The sequence below is a fragment of the Nuphar pumila genome, chromosome 1 (assembly GCF_984573655.1).
Source record: "Nuphar pumila chromosome 1, dmNupPumi1.hap1.1, whole genome shotgun sequence".
Lineage (NCBI taxonomy): Eukaryota > Viridiplantae > Streptophyta > Magnoliopsida > Nymphaeales > Nymphaeaceae > Nuphar > Nuphar pumila.
The window spans coordinates 162,382,320-162,396,995 of record NC_143249.1 but is presented as its reverse complement, the minus strand read 5'-3'; the positions used below and the strand labels follow the sequence as shown (position 1 = coordinate 162,396,995).

The 14,676-nt window shown below is 57.2% G+C and overlaps 27 non-coding genes across 27 annotated transcripts; all 27 read right to left on the bottom strand.

The window, feature by feature from the left end:
• Positions 1 to 381: 381 nt before the first annotated feature.
• On the bottom strand, positions 382 to 500 carry LOC149851161 (5S ribosomal RNA). Its single transcript, XR_016426821.1, has one exon. It is a non-coding gene; the product is annotated as a 5S ribosomal RNA (ribosomal RNA).
• A 423-nt stretch (positions 501 to 923) lies between these two features.
• LOC149851160 (5S ribosomal RNA) lies at positions 924 to 1,042 on the bottom strand. Its single transcript, XR_016425831.1, has one exon. It is a non-coding gene; the product is annotated as a 5S ribosomal RNA (ribosomal RNA).
• A 423-nt stretch (positions 1,043 to 1,465) lies between these two features.
• On the bottom strand, positions 1,466 to 1,584 carry LOC149851159 (5S ribosomal RNA). The gene has a single exon (XR_016435910.1). It is a non-coding gene; the product is annotated as a 5S ribosomal RNA (ribosomal RNA).
• A 422-nt stretch (positions 1,585 to 2,006) lies between these two features.
• LOC149851158 (5S ribosomal RNA) lies at positions 2,007 to 2,125 on the bottom strand. The gene has a single exon (XR_016437864.1). It is a non-coding gene; the product is annotated as a 5S ribosomal RNA (ribosomal RNA).
• A 410-nt stretch (positions 2,126 to 2,535) lies between these two features.
• On the bottom strand, positions 2,536 to 2,654 carry LOC149851157 (5S ribosomal RNA). The gene has a single exon (XR_016435676.1). It is a non-coding gene; the product is annotated as a 5S ribosomal RNA (ribosomal RNA).
• Positions 2,655 to 3,077: 423 nt separating this feature from the next.
• Positions 3,078 to 3,196, bottom strand: LOC149851156 (5S ribosomal RNA). The gene has a single exon (XR_016433926.1). It is a non-coding gene; the product is annotated as a 5S ribosomal RNA (ribosomal RNA).
• Positions 3,197 to 3,619: 423 nt separating this feature from the next.
• Positions 3,620 to 3,738, bottom strand: LOC149851155 (5S ribosomal RNA). Its single transcript, XR_016433925.1, has one exon. It is a non-coding gene; the product is annotated as a 5S ribosomal RNA (ribosomal RNA).
• Positions 3,739 to 4,161: 423 nt separating this feature from the next.
• On the bottom strand, positions 4,162 to 4,280 carry LOC149851154 (5S ribosomal RNA). The gene has a single exon (XR_016426815.1). It is a non-coding gene; the product is annotated as a 5S ribosomal RNA (ribosomal RNA).
• A 423-nt stretch (positions 4,281 to 4,703) lies between these two features.
• Positions 4,704 to 4,822, bottom strand: LOC149851153 (5S ribosomal RNA). The gene has a single exon (XR_016425828.1). It is a non-coding gene; the product is annotated as a 5S ribosomal RNA (ribosomal RNA).
• A 423-nt stretch (positions 4,823 to 5,245) lies between these two features.
• On the bottom strand, positions 5,246 to 5,364 carry LOC149851152 (5S ribosomal RNA). The gene has a single exon (XR_016435899.1). It is a non-coding gene; the product is annotated as a 5S ribosomal RNA (ribosomal RNA).
• Positions 5,365 to 5,786: 422 nt separating this feature from the next.
• On the bottom strand, positions 5,787 to 5,905 carry LOC149851151 (5S ribosomal RNA). The gene has a single exon (XR_016437732.1). It is a non-coding gene; the product is annotated as a 5S ribosomal RNA (ribosomal RNA).
• A 410-nt stretch (positions 5,906 to 6,315) lies between these two features.
• On the bottom strand, positions 6,316 to 6,434 carry LOC149851150 (5S ribosomal RNA). The gene has a single exon (XR_016435665.1). It is a non-coding gene; the product is annotated as a 5S ribosomal RNA (ribosomal RNA).
• A 423-nt stretch (positions 6,435 to 6,857) lies between these two features.
• Positions 6,858 to 6,976, bottom strand: LOC149851149 (5S ribosomal RNA). The gene has a single exon (XR_016433920.1). It is a non-coding gene; the product is annotated as a 5S ribosomal RNA (ribosomal RNA).
• Positions 6,977 to 7,399: 423 nt separating this feature from the next.
• Positions 7,400 to 7,518, bottom strand: LOC149851148 (5S ribosomal RNA). Its single transcript, XR_016426803.1, has one exon. It is a non-coding gene; the product is annotated as a 5S ribosomal RNA (ribosomal RNA).
• A 423-nt stretch (positions 7,519 to 7,941) lies between these two features.
• Positions 7,942 to 8,060, bottom strand: LOC149851147 (5S ribosomal RNA). The gene has a single exon (XR_016425827.1). It is a non-coding gene; the product is annotated as a 5S ribosomal RNA (ribosomal RNA).
• Positions 8,061 to 8,483: 423 nt separating this feature from the next.
• Positions 8,484 to 8,602, bottom strand: LOC149851146 (5S ribosomal RNA). Its single transcript, XR_016435888.1, has one exon. It is a non-coding gene; the product is annotated as a 5S ribosomal RNA (ribosomal RNA).
• Positions 8,603 to 9,024: 422 nt separating this feature from the next.
• Positions 9,025 to 9,143, bottom strand: LOC149851145 (5S ribosomal RNA). The gene has a single exon (XR_016437611.1). It is a non-coding gene; the product is annotated as a 5S ribosomal RNA (ribosomal RNA).
• A 410-nt stretch (positions 9,144 to 9,553) lies between these two features.
• On the bottom strand, positions 9,554 to 9,672 carry LOC149851144 (5S ribosomal RNA). Its single transcript, XR_016435654.1, has one exon. It is a non-coding gene; the product is annotated as a 5S ribosomal RNA (ribosomal RNA).
• Positions 9,673 to 10,095: 423 nt separating this feature from the next.
• Positions 10,096 to 10,214, bottom strand: LOC149851143 (5S ribosomal RNA). Its single transcript, XR_016433919.1, has one exon. It is a non-coding gene; the product is annotated as a 5S ribosomal RNA (ribosomal RNA).
• A 423-nt stretch (positions 10,215 to 10,637) lies between these two features.
• On the bottom strand, positions 10,638 to 10,756 carry LOC149851142 (5S ribosomal RNA). The gene has a single exon (XR_016433918.1). It is a non-coding gene; the product is annotated as a 5S ribosomal RNA (ribosomal RNA).
• Positions 10,757 to 11,179: 423 nt separating this feature from the next.
• Positions 11,180 to 11,298, bottom strand: LOC149851141 (5S ribosomal RNA). Its single transcript, XR_016426802.1, has one exon. It is a non-coding gene; the product is annotated as a 5S ribosomal RNA (ribosomal RNA).
• Positions 11,299 to 11,721: 423 nt separating this feature from the next.
• On the bottom strand, positions 11,722 to 11,840 carry LOC149851140 (5S ribosomal RNA). Its single transcript, XR_016425826.1, has one exon. It is a non-coding gene; the product is annotated as a 5S ribosomal RNA (ribosomal RNA).
• Positions 11,841 to 12,263: 423 nt separating this feature from the next.
• On the bottom strand, positions 12,264 to 12,382 carry LOC149851139 (5S ribosomal RNA). The gene has a single exon (XR_016435877.1). It is a non-coding gene; the product is annotated as a 5S ribosomal RNA (ribosomal RNA).
• Positions 12,383 to 12,804: 422 nt separating this feature from the next.
• LOC149851138 (5S ribosomal RNA) lies at positions 12,805 to 12,923 on the bottom strand. Its single transcript, XR_016437490.1, has one exon. It is a non-coding gene; the product is annotated as a 5S ribosomal RNA (ribosomal RNA).
• Positions 12,924 to 13,333: 410 nt separating this feature from the next.
• On the bottom strand, positions 13,334 to 13,452 carry LOC149851137 (5S ribosomal RNA). The gene has a single exon (XR_016435643.1). It is a non-coding gene; the product is annotated as a 5S ribosomal RNA (ribosomal RNA).
• A 423-nt stretch (positions 13,453 to 13,875) lies between these two features.
• Positions 13,876 to 13,994, bottom strand: LOC149851136 (5S ribosomal RNA). The gene has a single exon (XR_016433917.1). It is a non-coding gene; the product is annotated as a 5S ribosomal RNA (ribosomal RNA).
• A 423-nt stretch (positions 13,995 to 14,417) lies between these two features.
• Positions 14,418 to 14,536, bottom strand: LOC149851135 (5S ribosomal RNA). Its single transcript, XR_016426801.1, has one exon. It is a non-coding gene; the product is annotated as a 5S ribosomal RNA (ribosomal RNA).
• Positions 14,537 to 14,676: the final 140 nt, after the last annotated feature.

Below are 14,676 nucleotides of genomic sequence, written 5' to 3'. Positions count from 1 at the left end.
AGCCGTGGGGGCCGCAACGCACGAACCGACTAGCCGTCATAGAAACGGCCCCGAAAAACGACTGAAACTAGCTTAAACGGCATCCGAAACGGTCCCGAACCGACTTCGTCTGTTCGCCACGTCGTAGCCAGCGGAACGAGCTTTCCGTGGCCACGAAAATCGCCGAATTCCGACATCGGTGTGCCAAGTTACAGTCCGGAGAGCCGGAACTGCTGCTTTTGTCGCACGTCGCGGCTCGTGTCGGGTGCGGGCGCTGCGGCGCGCAAGGCGAGGGTGAAAGGGAAGCAGAAGACCTTGATGGATCAGATACGATGTGTTGCGGTAAGTGAAAAGAAGGTCGGAGGTTGGTGCCGACGACAAAAAAGCGCCGAAGGTAAATAGAGAGTGCAACACGAGGACTTCCCAGGAGGTCACCCATTCCAGTACTACTCTCGCCCAAGCACGCTTAACTTCGGAGTTCTGATGGGATCCGGTGCTTTAGTGCTGGTATGATCGCACACGTTACATGTTGCGCGAAAAAATGCTCTTATGCCTCACGCGGGAGCCGTGGGCGCCGCAACGCACGAACCGACTAGCCGTCATAGAAACGGCCCCAAAAAATGACTGAAACTAGCTTACACGGCATCCGAAACGGTCCCGAACCGACTTCGTCTGTTCGCCACGTCGTAGCCAGCGGAACGAGCTTTCCGTGGCCACAAAAATCGCCGAATTCCGACATCGGCGTGCCAAGTTACGGTCCGGCGAGCCGGAACTGCTGCTTTTGTCGCACGCCGCGGCTCGTGTCGGGTGTCGGCGCTGCGGCGCGCAAGGCGAGGGTGAAAGGGAAGCAGAAGACCTCGATGGATCAGATACGGTGTGTTGCGGGAAGTGAAAAGAAGGTCGGAGGTTGGTGCCGACGACAAAAAAGCGCCGAAGGCAAAAAGAGAGTGCAACACGAGGACTTCCCAGGAGGTCACCCATCCCAGTACTACTCTCGCCCAAGCACGCTTAACTTCGGAGTTCTGATGGGATCCGGTTCTTTAGAACTGGTATGATCACACCCGTTACATGTTGCGCGAAAAAATGCTCTTATGCCTCACGCGGGAGCCGTGGGGGCCGCAACGCACGAACCGACTAGCCGTCATAGAAACGACCCCGAAAAACGACCGAAACGAGCTTAAACGGCATCCGAAACGGTCCCGAACCGACTTTGTCTGTTCGCCACGTCGTAGCCAGCGGAACGAGCTTTCCGTGGCCACGAAAATCGCCGAATTCCGACATCGGCGTGCCAAGTTACGGTCCGGAGAGCCGGAACTGCTGCTTTTGTCGCACGCCGCGGCTCGTGTCGGGTGCCGGCGCTGCGGCGCGCAAGGCGAGGGTGAAAGGGAAGCAGAAGACCTCGATGGATCAGATACGGTGTGTTGCGGGAAGTGAAAAGAAGGTCGGAGGTTGGTGCCGACGACAAAAAAGCGCCGAAGGCAAAAAGAGAGTGCAACACGAGGACTTCCCAGGAGGTCACCCATCCTAGTACTACTCTCGCCCAAGCACGCTTAACTTCAGAGTTCTGATGGGATCCGGTGCTTTAGTGCTAGTGTGATCGCACCCGTTACATGTTGCGCGAAAAAATGCTCTTGTGCCTCACGCGGGAGCCGTGGGGGCCGCAACGCACAAACCGACTAGCCGTCATAGAAACGCCCCGAAAAACGCCCGAAACGAGCTTAAACGGCATCTGAAACGGTCCCGAACCGACTTCGTCTGTTCGTCACGTCGTAGCCAGCAGAACGTGCTTTCCGTGGCCAGGAAAATCGCCGAATTTCGACATCGGCGTGCCAAGTTACGGTCCGGCGAGCCGGAACTGCTGCGTTTGTCGCACGCCGCGGCTCGTGTCGGGTGCCGGCGCTGCGGCGCGCAAGGCGAGGGTGAAAGGAAAGCAGAAGACCTCGATGGATCAGATACGGTGTGTTGCGGGAAGTGAAAAGAAGGTCGGAGGTTGGTGCCGACGACAAAAAAGCGCCGAAGGCAAAAAGAGAGTGCAACACGAGGACTTCCCAGGAGGTCACCCATCCCAGTACTACTCTCGCCCAAGCACGCTTAACTTCGGAGTTCTGATGGGATCCGGTGCTTTAGTGCTGGTATGATCGCACACGTTACATGTTGCGCGAAAAAATGCTCTTATGCCTCACGCGGGAGCCGTGGGGGCCGCAACGCACGAACCGACTAGCCGTCATAGAAACGCCCGAAATGAGCTTAAACGGCATCTGAAACGGTCCCGAACCGACTTCGTCTGTTCGTCACGTCGTAGCCAGCGGAACGAGCTTTCCGTGGCCAGGAAAATCGCCGAATTTCGACATCGGCGTGCCAAGTTACGGTCCGGCGAGCCGGAACTGCTGCGTTTGTCGCACGCCGCGGCTCGTGTCGGGTGCCGGCGCTGCGGCGTGCAAGGCGAGGGTGAAAGGGAAGCAGAAGACCTCGATGGATCAGATACGGTGTGTTGCGGGAAGTGAAAAGAAGGTCGGAGGTTGGTGCCGACGACAAAAAAGCGCCGAAGGCAAAAAGAGAGTGCAACACGAGGACTTCCCAGGAGGTCACCCATCCCAGTACTACTCTCGCCCAAGCACGCTTAACTTCAGAGTTCTGATGGGATCCGGTGCTTTAGTGCTAGTGTGATCGCACCCGTTACATGTTGCGCGAAAAAATGCTCTTATGCCTCACGCGGGAGCCGTGGGGGCCGCAACGCACGAACCGACTAGCCGTCATAAAAACGGCCCCGAAAAACGCCCGAAATGAGCTTAAACGGCATCCGAAACGGTCCCGAACCGACTTCGTCTGTTCGCCACGTCGTAGCCAGCGGAACGAGCTTTCCGTGGCCACGAAAATCGCCGAATTCCGACATCGGTGTGCCAAGTTACAGTCCGGAGAGCCGGAACTGCTGCTTTTGTCGCACGCCGCGGCTCGTGTCGGGTGCGGGCGCTGCGGCGCGCAAGGCGAGGGTGAAAGGGAAGCAGAAGACCTTGATGGATCAGATACGGTGTGTTGCGGTAAGTGAAAAGAAGGTCGGAGGTTGGTGCCGACGACAAAAAAGCGCCGAAGGTAAATAGAGAGTGCAACACGAGGACTTCCCAGGAGGTCACCCATTCCAGTACTACTCTCGCCCAAGCACGCTTAACTTCGGAGTTCTGATGGGATCCGGTGCTTTAGTGCTGCTATGATCGCACACGTTACATGTTGCGCGAAAAAATGCTCTTATGCCTCACGCGGGAGCCGTGGGGGCCGCAACGCACGAACGGACTAGCCGTCATAGAAACGGCCCCGAAAAACGACTGAAACTAGCTTAAACGGCATCCGAAACGGTCCCGAACCGACTTCGTCTGTTCGCCACGTCGTAGCCAGCGGAACGAGCTTTCCGTGGCCACAAAAATCGCCGAATTCCGACATCGGTGTGCCAAGTTACAGTCCGGAGAGCCGGAACTGCTGCTTTTGTCGCACGCCGCGGCTCGTGTCGGGTGCGGGCGCTGCGGCGCGCAAGGCGAGGGTGAAAGGGAAGCAGAAGACCTTGATGGATCAGATACGGTGTGTTGCGGTAAGTGAAAAGAAGGTCGGAGGTTGGTGCCGACGACAAAAAAGCGCCGAAGGTAAATAGAGAGTGCAACACGAGGACTTCCCAGGAGGTCACCCATTCCAGTACTACTCTCGCCCAAGCACGCTTAACTTCGGAGTTCTGATGGGATCCGGTGCTTTAGTGCTGCTATGATCGCACACGTTACATGTTGCGCGAAAAAATGCTCTTATGCCTCACGCGGGAGCCGTGGGGGCCGCAACGCACGAACCGACTAGCCGTCATAGAAACGGCCCCGAAAAACGACTGAAACTAGCTTAAACGGCATCCGAAACGGTCCCGAACCGACTTCGTCTGTTCGCCACGTCGTAGCCAGCGGAACGAGCTTTCCGTGGCCACGAAAATCGCCGAATTCCGACATCGGTGTGCCAAGTTACAGTCCGGAGAGCCGGAACTGCTGCTTTTGTCGCACGTCGCGGCTCGTGTCGGGTGCGGGCGCTGCGGCGCGCAAGGCGAGGGTGAAAGGGAAGCAGAAGACCTTGATGGATCAGATACGATGTGTTGCGGTAAGTGAAAAGAAGGTCGGAGGTTGGTGCCGACGACAAAAAAGCGCCGAAGGTAAATAGAGAGTGCAACACGAGGACTTCCCAGGAGGTCACCCATTCCAGTACTACTCTCGCCCAAGCACGCTTAACTTCGGAGTTCTGATGGGATCCGGTGCTTTAGTGCTGGTATGATCGCACACGTTACATGTTGCGCGAAAAAATGCTCTTATGCCTCACGCGGGAGCCGTGGGCGCCGCAACGCACGAACCGACTAGCCGTCATAGAAACGGCCCCAAAAAATGACTGAAACTAGCTTACACGGCATCCGAAACGGTCCCGAACCGACTTCGTCTGTTCGCCACGTCGTAGCCAGCGGAACGAGCTTTCCGTGGCCACAAAAATCGCCGAATTCCGACATCGGCGTGCCAAGTTACGGTCCGGCGAGCCGGAACTGCTGCTTTTGTCGCACGCCGCGGCTCGTGTCGGGTGTCGGCGCTGCGGCGCGCAAGGCGAGGGTGAAAGGGAAGCAGAAGACCTCGATGGATCAGATACGGTGTGTTGCGGGAAGTGAAAAGAAGGTCGGAGGTTGGTGCCGACGACAAAAAAGCGCCGAAGGCAAAAAGAGAGTGCAACACGAGGACTTCCCAGGAGGTCACCCATCCCAGTACTACTCTCGCCCAAGCACGCTTAACTTCGGAGTTCTGATGGGATCCGGTTCTTTAGAACTGGTATGATCACACCCGTTACATGTTGCGCGAAAAAATGCTCTTATGCCTCACGCGGGAGCCGTGGGGGCCGCAACGCACGAACCGACTAGCCGTCATAGAAACGACCCCGAAAAACGACCGAAACGAGCTTAAACGGCATCCGAAACGGTCCCGAACCGACTTTGTCTGTTCGCCACGTCGTAGCCAGCGGAACGAGCTTTCCGTGGCCACGAAAATCGCCGAATTCCGACATCGGCGTGCCAAGTTACGGTCCGGAGAGCCGGAACTGCTGCTTTTGTCGCACGCCGCGGCTCGTGTCGGGTGCCGGCGCTGCGGCGCGCAAGGCGAGGGTGAAAGGGAAGCAGAAGACCTCGATGGATCAGATACGGTGTGTTGCGGGAAGTGAAAAGAAGGTCGGAGGTTGGTGCCGACGACAAAAAAGCGCCGAAGGCAAAAAGAGAGTGCAACACGAGGACTTCCCAGGAGGTCACCCATCCTAGTACTACTCTCGCCCAAGCACGCTTAACTTCAGAGTTCTGATGGGATCCGGTGCTTTAGTGCTAGTGTGATCGCACCCGTTACATGTTGCGCGAAAAAATGCTCTTGTGCCTCACGCGGGAGCCGTGGGGGCCGCAACGCACAAACCGACTAGCCGTCATAGAAACGCCCCGAAAAACGCCCGAAACGAGCTTAAACGGCATCTGAAACGGTCCCGAACCGACTTCGTCTGTTCGTCACGTCGTAGCCAGCAGAACGTGCTTTCCGTGGCCAGGAAAATCGCCGAATTTCGACATCGGCGTGCCAAGTTACGGTCCGGCGAGCCGGAACTGCTGCGTTTGTCGCACGCCGCGGCTCGTGTCGGGTGCCGGCGCTGCGGCGCGCAAGGCGAGGGTGAAAGGAAAGCAGAAGACCTCGATGGATCAGATACGGTGTGTTGCGGGAAGTGAAAAGAAGGTCGGAGGTTGGTGCCGACGACAAAAAAGCGCCGAAGGCAAAAAGAGAGTGCAACACGAGGACTTCCCAGGAGGTCACCCATCCCAGTACTACTCTCGCCCAAGCACGCTTAACTTCGGAGTTCTGATGGGATCCGGTGCTTTAGTGCTGGTATGATCGCACACGTTACATGTTGCGCGAAAAAATGCTCTTATGCCTCACGCGGGAGCCGTGGGGGCCGCAACGCACGAACCGACTAGCCGTCATAGAAACGCCCGAAATGAGCTTAAACGGCATCTGAAACGGTCCCGAACCGACTTCGTCTGTTCGTCACGTCGTAGCCAGCGGAACGAGCTTTCCGTGGCCAGGAAAATCGCCGAATTTCGACATCGGCGTGCCAAGTTACGGTCCGGCGAGCCGGAACTGCTGCGTTTGTCGCACGCCGCGGCTCGTGTCGGGTGCCGGCGCTGCGGCGTGCAAGGCGAGGGTGAAAGGGAAGCAGAAGACCTCGATGGATCAGATACGGTGTGTTGCGGGAAGTGAAAAGAAGGTCGGAGGTTGGTGCCGACGACAAAAAAGCGCCGAAGGCAAAAAGAGAGTGCAACACGAGGACTTCCCAGGAGGTCACCCATCCCAGTACTACTCTCGCCCAAGCACGCTTAACTTCAGAGTTCTGATGGGATCCGGTGCTTTAGTGCTAGTGTGATCGCACCCGTTACATGTTGCGCGAAAAAATGCTCTTATGCCTCACGCGGGAGCCGTGGGGGCCGCAACGCACGAACCGACTAGCCGTCATAAAAACGGCCCCGAAAAACGCCCGAAATGAGCTTAAACGGCATCCGAAACGGTCCCGAACCGACTTCGTCTGTTCGCCACGTCGTAGCCAGCGGAACGAGATTTCCGTGGCCACGAAAATCGCCGAATTCCGACATCGGTGTGCCAAGTTACAGTCCGGAGAGCCGGAACTGCTGCTTTTGTCGCACGCCGCGGCTCGTGTCGGGTGCGGGCGCTGCGGCGCGCAAGGCGAGGGTGAAAGGGAAGCAGAAGACCTTGATGGATCAGATACGGTGTGTTGCGGTAAGTGAAAAGAAGGTCGGAGGTTGGTGCCGACGACAAAAAAGCGCCGAAGGTAAATAGAGAGTGCAACACGAGGACTTCCCAGGAGGTCACCCATTCCAGTACTACTCTCGCCCAAGCACGCTTAACTTCGGAGTTCTGATGGGATCCGGTGCTTTAGTGCTGCTATGATCGCACACGTTACATGTTGCGCGAAAAAATGCTCTTATGCCTCACGCGGGAGCCGTGGGGGCCGCAACGCACGAACCGACTAGCCGTCATAGAAACGGCCCCGAAAAACGACTGAAACTAGCTTAAACGGCATCCGAAACGGTCCCGAACCGACTTCGTCTGTTCGCCACGTCGTAGCCAGCGGAACGAGCTTTCCGTGGCCACAAAAATCGCCGAATTCCGACATCGGTGTGCCAAGTTACAGTCCGGAGAGCCGGAACTGCTGCTTTTGTCGCACGCCGCGGCTCGTGTCGGGTGCGGGCGCTGCGGCGCGCAAGGCGAGGGTGAAAGGGAAGCAGAAGACCTTGATGGATCAGATACGATGTGTTGCGGTAAGTGAAAAGAAGGTCGGAGGTTGGTGCCGACGACAAAAAAGCGCCGAAGGTAAATAGAGAGTGCAACACGAGGACTTCCCAGGAGGTCACCCATTCCAGTACTACTCTCGCCCAAGCACGCTTAACTTCGGAGTTCTGATGGGATCCGGTGCTTTAGTGCTGGTATGATCGCACACGTTACATGTTGCGCGAAAAAATGCTCTTATGCCTCACGCGGGAGCCGTGGGCGCCGCAACGCACGAACCGACTAGCCGTCATAGAAACGGCCCCAAAAAATGACTGAAACTAGCTTACACGGCATCCGAAACGGTCCCGAACCGACTTCGTCTGTTCGCAACGTCGTAGCCAGCGGAACGAGCTTTCCGTGGCCACAAAAATCGCCGAATTCCGACATCGGCGTGCCAAGTTACGGTCCGGCGAGCCGGAACTGCTGCTTTTGTCGCACGCCGCGGCTCGTGTCGGGTGTCGGCGCTGCGGCGCGCAAGGCGAGGGTGAAAGGGAAGCAGAAGACCTCGATGGATCAGATACGGTGTGTTGCGGGAAGTGAAAAGAAGGTCGGAGGTTGGTGCCGACGACAAAAAAGCGCCGAAGGCAAAAAGAGAGTGCAACACGAGGACTTCCCAGGAGGTCACCCATCCCAGTACTACTCTCGCCCAAGCACGCTTAACTTCGGAGTTCTGATGGGATCCGGTTCTTTAGAACTGGTATGATCACACCCGTTACATGTTGCGCGAAAAAATGCTCTTATGCCTCACGCGGGAGCCGTGGGGGCCGCAACGCACGAACCGACTAGCCGTCATAGAAACGACCCCGAAAAACGACCGAAACGAGCTTAAACGGCATCCGAAACGGTCCCGAACCGACTTTGTCTGTTCGCCACGTCGTAGCCAGCGGAACGAGCTTTCCGTGGCCACGAAAATCGCCGAATTCCGACATCGGCGTGCCAAGTTACGGTCCGGAGAGCCGAAACTGCTGCTTTTGTCGCACGCCGCGGCTCGTGTCGGGTGCCGGCGCTGCGGCGCGCAAGGCGAGGGTGAAAGGGAAGCAGAAGACCTCGATGGATCAGATACGGTGTGTTGCGGGAAGTGAAAAGAAGGTCGGAGGTTGGTGCCGACGACAAAAAAGCGCCGAAGGCAAAAAGAGAGTGCAACACGAGGACTTCCCAGGAGGTCACCCATCCTAGTACTACTCTCGCCCAAGCACGCTTAACTTCAGAGTTCTGATGGGATCCGGTGCTTTAGTGCTAGTGTGATCGCACCCGTTACATGTTGCGCGAAAAAATGCTCTTGTGCCTCACGCGGGAGCCGTGGGGGCCGCAACGCACAAACCGACTAGCCGTCATAGAAACGCCCCGAAAAACGCCCGAAACGAGCTTAAACGGCATCTGAAACGGTCCCGAACCGACTTCGTCTGTTCGTCACGTCGTAGCCAGCAGAACGTGCTTTCCGTGGCCAGGAAAATCGCCGAATTTCGACATCGGCGTGCCAAGTTACGGTCCGGCGAGCCGGAACTGCTGCGTTTGTCGCACGCCGCGGCTCGTGTCGGGTGCCGGCGCTGCGGCGCGCAAGGCGAGGGTGAAAGGAAAGCAGAAGACCTCGATGGATCAGATACGGTGTGTTGCGGGAAGTGAAAAGAAGGTCGGAGGTTGGTGCCGACGACAAAAAAGCGCCGAAGGCAAAAAGAGAGTGCAACACGAGGACTTCCCAGGAGGTCACCCATCCCAGTACTACTCTCGCCCAAGCACGCTTAACTTCGGAGTTCTGATGGGATCCGGTGCTTTAGTGCTGGTATGATCGCACACGTTACATGTTGCGCGAAAAAATGCTCTTATGCCTCACGCGGGAGCCGTGGGGGCCGCAACGCACGAACCGACTAGCCGTCATAGAAACGCCCGAAATGAGCTTAAACGGCATCTGAAACGGTCCCGAACCGACTTCGTCTGTTCGTCACGTCGTAGCCAGCGGAACGAGCTTTCCGTGGCCAGGAAAATCGCCGAATTTCGACATCGGCGTGCCAAGTTACGGTCCGGCGAGCCGGAACTGCTGCGTTTGTCGCACGCCGCGGCTCGTGTCGGGTGCCGGCGCTGCGGCGTGCAAGGCGAGGGTGAAAGGGAAGCAGAAGACCTCGATGGATCAGATACGGTGTGTTGCGGGAAGTGAAAAGAAGGTCGGAGGTTGGTGCCGACGACAAAAAAGCGCCGAAGGCAAAAAGAGAGTGCAACACGAGGACTTCCCAGGAGGTCACCCATCCCAGTACTACTCTCGCCCAAGCACGCTTAACTTCAGAGTTCTGATGGGATCCGGTGCTTTAGTGCTAGTGTGATCGCACCCGTTACATGTTGCGCGAAAAAATGCTCTTATGCCTCACGCGGGAGCCGTGGGGGCCGCAACGCACGAACCGACTAGCCGTCATAAAAACGGCCCCGAAAAACGCCCGAAATGAGCTTAAACGGCATCCGAAACGGTCCCGAACCGACTTCGTCTGTTCGCCACGTCGTAGCCAGCGGAACGAGCTTTCCGTGGCCACGAAAATCGCCGAATTCCGACATCGGTGTGCCAAGTTACAGTCCGGAGAGCCGGAACTGCTGCTTTTGTCGCACGCCGCGGCTCGTGTCGGGTGCGGGCGCTGCGGCGCGCAAGGCGAGGGTGAAAGGGAAGCAGAAGACCTTGATGGATCAGATACGGTGTGTTGCGGTAAGTGAAAAGAAGGTCGGAGGTTGGTGCCGACGACAAAAAAGCGCCGAAGGTAAATAGAGAGTGCAACACGAGGACTTCCCAGGAGGTCACCCATTCCAGTACTACTCTCGCCCAAGCACGCTTAACTTCGGAGTTCTGATGGGATCCGGTGCTTTAGTGCTGCTATGATCGCACACGTTACATGTTGCGCGAAAAAATGCTCTTATGCCTCACGCGGGAGCCGTGGGGGCCGCAACGCACGAACGGACTAGCCGTCATAGAAACGGCCCCGAAAAACGACTGAAACTAGCTTAAACGGCATCCGAAACGGTCCCGAACCGACTTCGTCTGTTCGCCACGTCGTAGCCAGCGGAACGAGCTTTCCGTGGCCACAAAAATCGCCGAATTCCGACATCGGTGTGCCAAGTTACAGTCCGGAGAGCCGGAACTGCTGCTTTTGTCGCACGCCGCGGCTCGTGTCGGGTGCGGGCGCTGCGGCGCGCAAGGCGAGGGTGAAAGGGAAGCAGAAGACCTTGATGGATCAGATACGGTGTGTTGCGGTAAGTGAAAAGAAGGTCGGAGGTTGGTGCCGACGACAAAAAAGCGCCGAAGGTAAATAGAGAGTGCAACACGAGGACTTCCCAGGAGGTCACCCATTCCAGTACTACTCTCGCCCAAGCACGCTTAACTTCGGAGTTCTGATGGGATCCGGTGCTTTAGTGCTGCTATGATCGCACACGTTACATGTTGCGCGAAAAAATGCTCTTATGCCTCACGCGGGAGCCGTGGGGGCCGCAACGCACGAACCGACTAGCCGTCATAGAAACGGCCCCGAAAAACGACTGAAACTAGCTTAAACGGCATCCGAAACGGTCCCGAACCGACTTCGTCTGTTCGCCACGTCGTAGCCAGCGGAACGAGCTTTCCGTGGCCACGAAAATCGCCGAATTCCGACATCGGTGTGCCAAGTTACAGTCCGGAGAGCCGGAACTGCTGCTTTTGTCGCACGTCGCGGCTCGTGTCGGGTGCGGGCGCTGCGGCGCGCAAGGCGAGGGTGAAAGGGAAGCAGAAGACCTTGATGGATCAGATACGATGTGTTGCGGTAAGTGAAAAGAAGGTCGGAGGTTGGTGCCGACGACAAAAAAGCGCCGAAGGTAAATAGAGAGTGCAACACGAGGACTTCCCAGGAGGTCACCCATTCCAGTACTACTCTCGCCCAAGCACGCTTAACTTCGGAGTTCTGATGGGATCCGGTGCTTTAGTGCTGGTATGATCGCACACGTTACATGTTGCGCGAAAAAATGCTCTTATGCCTCACGCGGGAGCCGTGGGCGCCGCAACGCACGAACCGACTAGCCGTCATAGAAACGGCCCCAAAAAATGACTGAAACTAGCTTACACGGCATCCGAAACGGTCCCGAACCGACTTCGTCTGTTCGCCACGTCGTAGCCAGCGGAACGAGCTTTCCGTGGCCACAAAAATCGCCGAATTCCGACATCGGCGTGCCAAGTTACGGTCCGGCGAGCCGGAACTGCTGCTTTTGTCGCACGCCGCGGCTCGTGTCGGGTGTCGGCGCTGCGGCGCGCAAGGCGAGGGTGAAAGGGAAGCAGAAGACCTCGATGGATCAGATACGGTGTGTTGCGGGAAGTGAAAAGAAGGTCGGAGGTTGGTGCCGACGACAAAAAAGCGCCGAAGGCAAAAAGAGAGTGCAACACGAGGACTTCCCAGGAGGTCACCCATCCCAGTACTACTCTCGCCCAAGCACGCTTAACTTCGGAGTTCTGATGGGATCCGGTTCTTTAGAACTGGTATGATCACACCCGTTACATGTTGCGCGAAAAAATGCTCTTATGCCTCACGCGGGAGCCGTGGGGGCCGCAACGCACGAACCGACTAGCCGTCATAGAAACGACCCCGAAAAACGACCGAAACGAGCTTAAACGGCATCCGAAACGGTCCCGAACCGACTTTGTCTGTTCGCCACGTCGTAGCCAGCGGAACGAGCTTTCCGTGGCCACGAAAATCGCCGAATTCCGACATCGGCGTGCCAAGTTACGGTCCGGAGAGCCGGAACTGCTGCTTTTGTCGCACGCCGCGGCTCGTGTCGGGTGCCGGCGCTGCGGCGCGCAAGGCGAGGGTGAAAGGGAAGCAGAAGACCTCGATGGATCAGATACGGTGTGTTGCGGGAAGTGAAAAGAAGGTCGGAGGTTGGTGCCGACGACAAAAAAGCGCCGAAGGCAAAAAGAGAGTGCAACACGAGGACTTCCCAGGAGGTCACCCATCCTAGTACTACTCTCGCCCAAGCACGCTTAACTTCAGAGTTCTGATGGGATCCGGTGCTTTAGTGCTAGTGTGATCGCACCCGTTACATGTTGCGCGAAAAAATGCTCTTGTGCCTCACGCGGGAGCCGTGGGGGCCGCAACGCACAAACCGACTAGCCGTCATAGAAACGCCCCGAAAAACGCCCGAAACGAGCTTAAACGGCATCTGAAACGGTCCCGAACCGACTTCGTCTGTTCGTCACGTCGTAGCCAGCAGAACGTGCTTTCCGTGGCCAGGAAAATCGCCGAATTTCGACATCGGCGTGCCAAGTTACGGTCCGGCGAGCCGGAACTGCTGCGTTTGTCGCACGCCGCGGCTCGTGTCGGGTGCCGGCGCTGCGGCGCGCAAGGCGAGGGTGAAAGGAAAGCAGAAGACCTCGATGGATCAGATACGGTGTGTTGCGGGAAGTGAAAAGAAGGTCGGAGGTTGGTGCCGACGACAAAAAAGCGCCGAAGGCAAAAAGAGAGTGCAACACGAGGACTTCCCAGGAGGTCACCCATCCCAGTACTACTCTCGCCCAAGCACGCTTAACTTCGGAGTTCTGATGGGATCCGGTGCTTTAGTGCTGGTATGATCGCACACGTTACATGTTGCGCGAAAAAATGCTCTTATGCCTCACGCGGGAGCCGTGGGGGCCGCAACGCACGAACCGACTAGCCGTCATAGAAACGCCCGAAATGAGCTTAAACGGCATCTGAAACGGTCCCGAACCGACTTCGTCTGTTCGTCACGTCGTAGCCAGCGGAACGAGCTTTCCGTGGCCAGGAAAATCGCCGAATTTCGACATCGGCGTGCCAAGTTACGGTCCGGCGAGCCGGAACTGCTGCGTTTGTCGCACGCCGCGGCTCGTGTCGGGTGCCGGCGCTGCGGCGTGCAAGGCGAGGGTGAAAGGGAAGCAGAAGACCTCGATGGATCAGATACGGTGTGTTGCGGGAAGTGAAAAGAAGGTCGGAGGTTGGTGCCGACGACAAAAAAGCGCCGAAGGCAAAAAGAGAGTGCAACACGAGGACTTCCCAGGAGGTCACCCATCCCAGTACTACTCTCGCCCAAGCACGCTTAACTTCAGAGTTCTGATGGGATCCGGTGCTTTAGTGCTAGTGTGATCGCACCCGTTACATGTTGCGCGAAAAAATGCTCTTATGCCTCACGCGGGAGCCGTGGGGGCCGCAACGCACGAACCGACTAGCCGTCATAAAAACGGCCCCGAAAAACGCCCGAAATGAGCTTAAACGGCATCCGAAACGGTCCCGAACCGACTTCGTCTGTTCGCCACGTCGTAGCCAGCGGAACGAGATTTCCGTGGCCACGAAAATCGCCGAATTCCGACATCGGTGTGCCAAGTTACAGTCCGGAGAGCCGGAACTGCTGCTTTTGTCGCACGCCGCGGCTCGTGTCGGGTGCGGGCGCTGCGGCGCGCAAGGCGAGGGTGAAAGGGAAGCAGAAGACCTTGATGGATCAGATACGGTGTGTTGCGGTAAGTGAAAAGAAGGTCGGAGGTTGGTGCCGACGACAAAAAAGCGCCGAAGGTAAATAGAGAGTGCAACACGAGGACTTCCCAGGAGGTCACCCATTCCAGTACTACTCTCGCCCAAGCACGCTTAACTTCGGAGTTCTGATGGGATCCGGTGCTTTAGTGCTGCTATGATCGCACACGTTACATGTTGCGCGAAAAAATGCTCTTATGCCTCACGCGGGAGCCGTGGGGGCCGCAACGCACGAACCGACTAGCCGTCATAGAAACGGCCCCGAAAAACGACTGAAACTAGCTTAAACGGCATCCGAAACGGTCCCGAACCGACTTCGTCTGTTCGCCACGTCGTAGCCAGCGGAACGAGCTTTCCGTGGCCACAAAAATCGCCGAATTCCGACATCGGTGTGCCAAGTTACAGTCCGGAGAGCCGGAACTGCTGCTTTTGTCGCACGCCGCGGCTCGTGTCGGGTGCGGGCGCTGCGGCGCGCAAGGCGAGGGTGAAAGGGAAGCAGAAGACCTTGATGGATCAGATACGATGTGTTGCGGTAAGTGAAAAGAAGGTCGGAGGTTGGTGCCGACGACAAAAAAGCGCCGAAGGTAAATAGAGAGTGCAACACGAGGACTTCCCAGGAGGTCACCCATTCCAGTACTACTCTCGCCCAAGCACGCTTAACTTCGGAGTTCTGATGGGATCCGGTGCTTTAGTGCTGGTATGATCGCACACGTTACATGTTGCGCGAAAAAATGCTCTTATGCCTCACGCGGGAGCCGTGGGCGCCGCAACGCACGAACCGACTAGCCGTCATAGAAACGGCCCCAAAAAATGACTGAAACTAGCTTACACGGCATCCGAAACGGTCCCGA